At 36.7% G+C, this 6,803-nt stretch overlaps 1 long non-coding RNA gene across 1 annotated transcript; it reads left to right on the forward strand.

Moving 5' to 3' along the window:
• Positions 1–2,758: 2,758 nt before the first annotated feature.
• LOC133300522 (uncharacterized) lies at positions 2,759–5,440 on the forward strand. Its single transcript, XR_009750065.1, has 3 exons — positions 2,759–3,033; positions 3,943–4,031; positions 5,056–5,440. It is a non-coding gene; the product is annotated as an uncharacterized LOC133300522 (long non-coding RNA).
• Positions 5,441–6,803: the final 1,363 nt, after the last annotated feature.

Genomic DNA, 6,803 nt, shown 5'->3' on the forward strand with positions numbered 1-6,803 from the left:
AGATAGGGTGATTAAAGGTATGCAGATGGGTAAAGTCTTGCACTAAACAACTCAAAGCAAGAATACCATCACCATTTCAACAAAAACAACTTGCTTATTCCTCCAAAAAAAGGCAAGCAAAACAAAAGATTTTTGTCTATCATCCCAATTCCCAACTAGAGAAAACATTAAAAATAACAAAGTCACGAGAGAAGAGGAATTGAAGACATAATATATCATACTAGAATAATTCTCCAATTGCAAGCAGAAGAAGAAGGATAAAAACTTTTAATAGGAATCAGGATCCAAGAACAATTTAAAACTATGAGCAGCAAAGGTAACCAGAAATGGACAAGCTTGCTAAGAAACACCTTATATTTTCCAATCTTCAAGCATGGATGTCATAATAAGTGTTCCAAGTTAGGGACTGCAAGTATTCAAATAGGGACTTACAGGAAGTGAAGGATATTACCTCAGTATGAAATTCAGTTTTGGCACACCAAGAACACAAGCATCACTGTACCAAACTGAGTAAGGGGATATCATCAAGTTCAAGAAAGAAAGCAAGTTTAATAAAGCACAATACCCTCCATTTTCCATGAAATGTAGCGCAACAGAACTCCTAACATTTTGTGCATTCAACACTTGTATGAGTTCAAACTTTAGAATTAAGAGGGAGGTTAGGTTCTCTTAATTACAGTTTTACCCGTAATAAGAATCTGATTTTTTTTCTCTTGTAAAGAGATTCACACAGCCAAAAAAAGAGATGATAAAAAAAAAAAAAACAAAGTATTTTTCCTACTTAACTAAAATGACAGCAATAATGGGGGATATTACCACCAAAGCCTTTTTTTATCTAACTAACTTGTATCAGTACATTAATGTCCACATTTTGCTGTTGAAAATAGCCCAACATAAAAGGAACATTGTATCAATTGCGTAGATCTAACTGTATGAAAAGAAGTACCAAGAGTGCAGGAGAATAAATGAGGATTTGCTGACATGTCTTTGATATGACAGTTGAGGGACCGTTAATAGAGTACTACTACTAACTAACCCAATACCCCATGATTTTTTACATTCAATAAGACAGAGATTTTAACTATTCTATTTCTATCTACAGTAAAAGCTTTTAGAATTTCGAACTCCAGCTCCCTCAGTTATGAGGGACAATTATTTTTTTAGCAAGGGGTATGAGCCAGCACTCTGTCAAAACTCCAAAACTTACATGAATGACTGCCACAATGGTATGATGGGAGTTAGAAACCTTTTTTTTGTATAAGGAGTTAGAAACCTTTAGTTATGGAGTAATTACAGATTCAATAAGAGGAAAAAGATTTGACATAATTACATGTTTTGAATTCATATTCAACGACGAGATCATCTTCTGTACATCTGTAGTATATACATCTCTCCTTTCCATACAAGCATGACAGTCATTCCTCATTTTTTATTGGATAGATGTACTGAGTGAATAGTACAGCAGTATTATCATAGATATTTCCTTCAACAACCAAATCCATCATAATGGTCCCCATGAGGAATAAAACGAGAAGTCACTATGGTGGGCACTTTAGCATTGTACTAACTTCTATGGACCATAATTTGGTATTAATGAAGGAATTAGCTCAACTCACAACCGACCTTTGTTAATTTGTTATCCAAATCTGTTGCAGTATTTGGTTAAATATTTTGATGCTTACTTAGTTGTCATCTTCCAAACTGTTTGCTGTTGTTGTTTGACTACAAATGAATAAGAAGACGACATGTCATGAACTACAACTAAGATAATGGTGTTAAACACACACTAAACATTTAATTTTGGCATATATTGGCTAGGTTTATGAATTATGAGAGGGACTAGACCATAATGGGGTCAACCGTGTAATGAGTTACCCATAAAAGCACGAAGAAAGTAGTTGGCTGTTACAGAACCATTTGAAATCCTTCCTCCTTTCCTCACTAATGTCATTGCTATTATATGTAGGTAGGCTGTCACTTATAACTCATCATGTCAACATTAACCATCACTGACACTTTCTCTGTTTGGAATTTGAATAAATCGGTATGATAGTTAGGATTTTGGCAATAGAGCATAATTTTACTTTGTGTGAAATATTTAGTAATGATTTCTATGGAAAAGATGTCCTCTCAAAAAGTTTTTGTCATGATGAGATGCACTTGTACAAGTGAGAAAATTAAACCAAGTTAACTAACAATTCTCTATTTATATGCTAAGGAAAATTAATTTATCCAATTGGACCTGATGGTCTATTGGGGGTCTAAAGACTAATAAAGTTTAATAAGGGGCGCAAGCCTCAACAGAAAGTTTAAGGGCCTCTTATAGATCATGAACTTTGAATTCCCATACACATATAGCTTTGAGACAAGTGCCTCATTAGTATCATAAGCTACTTGATTTCAGCAGTTCATTTTTCATTTCGATTCCAGACACGGTGTAGATGTACGGTATAATAGCCCTCATTAGTAGTTATGGATTTAATATTGAAGGATAAGTATAAAGAAAAAGAAATAAGTCACCTTTGGTGAAAAAGAGAGTTAAAATGACAGTAAAGTAGTAAAAATGCGGGTAAATAAAGTTATCCAAAAAGTGAAAGTAAATATAAAAAAGTGACTAGAAAAATATTCTAGTCCATAGGGTAAAGTTTGGTAATGAATGGAGGTGTGTAGATAGATAAGCTTATACCCACTGATAAAGTAAACTCATTAATTGACTCAATTAAGTCACTATTCTCCTTCTTCTACGTTTCATCCGACGACAGTAAGGGAAAGAAAGAATGGAGATTTTGGTTTTAAATCTTCCAAAATTCATAACTTGAGCTAGAGACCTCCAAATCACTCCGTTCCAAAGCCAAACCTGTGAGAAATTTCGAGAGGAACCTATTGGTACCAATATTTCTGGGTGGGGTTCACTGTAGAGAGAGATCTTCTCCCCCAAAGATTTCGAATTTCATGGAAAAGATAGATTTTGATGGAGCTTGAGGCCATGGGAGCTTAGGAACTCATCTCTCCTTTGTTCTAGAGTGCATTGTGGTAAGAAATTCCCTTCCTTTTCATGTTTTTATGAAGATTGAATTTAGGTTTTCATTTTGAAAATTTGTTTTGATTGAGCATGTTAGAGCTTGATTCAAGTTTAGCTCATGTTGAGAAAAGTGTTTAGATGAGAATTTTAACGGTGAAAATGTATTTGAAAAAATTAAAGATAACGTATTTTTGAATAGTGTCGTATACGTGAATAATGACGTATACATGAATAGTAATGTAGAGAGGAACAGTACTGTATATATATGAATTAATGAATCTTGGATTAAAGGTGTGTGATAAGCTTGAATTTGATGGACTAAAGCATTGGAATCATGAAGTTGGCATGATTTCTTGTATGTGCCTCTTAGCCATTTTCAAAGGAAGTATGTGCTATGAGTTACTGTTTTACAAAGCGAGCATAATTTTATGCGTGGAATAATATTTTAAGGTGTATAGACCTTCGCTTTGGTGAAATAAAAAAGAAAATAAGGTAGTTCCTTTGTATGGCCTTAAAATGAGTTTTGGCCATTTTCAAAGGAAGTATATGTGCGGAGATATTGTTTCGCAAAGTAAGAACACTTATATGTGTAAAATAATTTATATAGGTGGCTAAGCTTGGGTTTAGGCACTAGACAAAGAGAAATCTTATAGCTCCTTTGTAATGGGCATTCTGCCTTAAATTGGGAAAAATAGGCTTTTAGGTGGTAAGAGGAGTAATGAGTGTTCTAAAGGCCTTTTGGGACTATCCTAAGACTAAGTGAACATGTGGAATTTTGTAGGGATTTGTTGAACAAAGAACCACCCACTCATGACTTAATATGATTAAGTAAAAAGAAAATAAACAATAAAGTATGTGTCTTGTATATTTACATGGCATTATATCATTTTATTGAGTTTTGTGTTGAATTCCTTCTCTAGGTGTGCCTAGAGACTGTGAACGTTTGGATTCTCGTGGAGCAAGATAAATAGCTTGTTCTTCAAGTAAGCAAATTGTAAAGCTCCAAGAGGTAAGCTCTATGTTTATGGGGTTTGCTCCTACTTTGTGTTCCGCCATAGTGTACGGACTGTGGTCAGGTTGTATGATATGTATGAGATATATGATATAGATGCATTCATATAGAGCTATATGATAATATGATATGTTTTGTTTTGATGTATTTACTTTGATATGTGTTAATATGATATGTTTTGTTATGATATGACTTCTGTAATATGATTTCTGTAACAATATCTGGCCATTGATTGTATAGTACCCGGATGTTCGCTTTGGGGTCCTCCCTCGGGACTGATGGTGTACGCCTCTGATATGTTCTGGTTCCGCTTTGGGGTCCTCCCTCGGGAACACGTGCGTTGATTTCCGCTTGGGGTCCTCCCTTGGGAATGACTGCGTACGCCTCTGATAGGTTCTGGTTCCACTTTGGGGTCCTCCCTCGGGAACACGTGCGTTGATTTCCGCTTGGGGTCCTCCCTTGGGAATGACTGCGTACGCCTCTGATATGTTCTGGTTCCGCTTTGGGGTCCTCCCTCGGGAACACGTGCGTTGATTTCCGCTTGGGGTCCTCCCTTCGGAATGACTGCGTACGCCTCTGATATGTTCTGGTTCCGCTTGGGGTCCTCACTTGGGAACACGTGCGTTGATTTCCGCTTGGGGTCCTCCCTTGGGAATAACTGCGTACGTTTCTGATAAGATATGTGTATATGTTTTGTTTAGTTATGATATTTGATTATATGACATGTTTTATGGGATATGTATGATGATTTTGTAAATGATATTTGTTACGTACGTTGATTTCCGCTTGGGGTCATCCCTTGGGAACGATTGCGTACGTCTCTGATATAACACGTTTGTTCTGATATGAGTATTGTGATGATTTTTGTAAAAGATATTTGTTACGTGCGTTGATTTTCGCTTGGGGTCATCCATTAGGAATGACTGCGTTTGTCTTTGATAAGATATGTATATATGCTTTGTTCAGTTATGATAATTGCTTATATGATGTTTTGTATATTATGTATCTGACTGTCATGCAGGAAGTGAGCCCAGGGTATAGAGGGTTTTCCATAAACCTGGAGTTTACTAGAGATTCGTCTCTAACCCCGTTTGGGGATATGATTTCAGGAACACAGTTAATTGAAGAGCCTCATGGGACCAGGACACTAACCGTGGCTAGAGGTACTAGTATGGGGATGTGGAGTTCTGGGTGGTCGGATGCTACTATTTGTTTTAGACGTATTTTTGGAAAAGATGTATTGTTGCATAATGTTCATATTCGATACATGTACATTTATGTATTCAGGCATGATGATATGACTATGTAGTATTCAGTTATGTTATGTATTGGATTGCATGCTATTAGATTTGTGGCACGGAGCCAAGTTCAGCATGCGCCCATAGATGGGTATCTGAGTATATTTGCATGACTGGTACTTCTGGAAATATATATTGTTTAAACTGTCTATCAGGAACTCTTGAGAGTGGGATTGGAAAATCCCCAGTTGTCCGATTTACAGAGGTTACTCTGTTCGATTTTCGTCTCCGTAAAATAAGAATTAAATTAGAAGAAGTATGCAATGTGATATGTCATGTGAAAAAGGATTAAAGAAAAAGAAAAAGTTAGTTCGTATTTTTGTAAGTTAAGTCTTCCGCTGTTTCTGTTAAGTATCATATGCATGTTAATTGAACCGGCTTGAGGTTGGGGATGTTACATTTATGGTATCAGAGCAGTTGCTCTAGGGAGTTACATGATATATAGCATAAAGATATTTGAAGTTGGAAGCTCTTGAGTGTTTTCTTGGAGTGCTGTATAATGCATGTGTGATCACTGAGTGTGAGCGTAGCTAACTCATTCCTTAGTGTAATATATGCAGAGATATGGTTCCTCCAAGGAGAACTCGTAGAACCTTTAATAATCATGATCCACCACCGGATCATGTTGTAGCGATTTTGGCTGCACTACAGCAGACTTGGACCGCAACTAGGCAGAAAGAGCTTGAATTAATAATGAAGCATTCAATTTGACTGTGATAAGGATGAAATTTCGAATTTTCGTCAGAGAAGGAAATTGAATTTACAATCGACTTGTTACCTGGCGTGGGGCCTATCTCTCTTGCCCCATACCGGATGTCACCTCTGGAATTATCTGAATTGAAGAAGCAGATCGAAGACTTGTCTAGTAAGAATTTTATCAGACGGAGTGTATCTCTGTGGAGAGTCCCGGTGATCTTTGTTAAGAAGAAGGACGAGTCTATAAGATTGTGTACAGATTACCGGCAGTTGAACAAGGTTACTGTCAAGAATAAGTATCCTTTGCTGCGTATAGACGATTTGTTGGATCAGTTGCGTGGTGCGACTATATTTTCTAAGATTGATCTTCGGTCCGGGTATCATCAAATCCGGATAAAGTCGGATGATGTTCCGAAGACAGCTTTCAGGTCCTGATATGGGCACTACGAGTACCTGGTTATTCCTTTTGGGCTTATGAATGCACCAGCCGTTTTTATGAGTTATATGAATCGGATCTTTAAAGCCTATCTGGATCAATTTGTGGTTGTCTTTATTGATGACATACTGATATATTCAAGGAGCAAAGAAGAGCATTCTGATCATTTAAAGATTGTTTTGCAGATTCTGAAAGAGCATCAGTTGTATGCTAAACCGTTAAAGTGTGATTTCTAGCTTTCTGAGATACAATTTCTGGGCCATGTCATTTCATCTGAAGGAGTGGCAATGGACCCGAGTAAGATTGAAGCAGTGTTAGATTAGGAGCGTCCTAAAAATA

The sequence above is a fragment of the Gastrolobium bilobum genome, unplaced genomic scaffold (assembly GCF_033153095.1).
Source record: "Gastrolobium bilobum isolate Gb01-03AN ecotype WA unplaced genomic scaffold, APGP_CSIRO_Gbil_v1 utg3131, whole genome shotgun sequence".
Lineage (NCBI taxonomy): Eukaryota > Viridiplantae > Streptophyta > Magnoliopsida > Fabales > Fabaceae > Gastrolobium > Gastrolobium bilobum.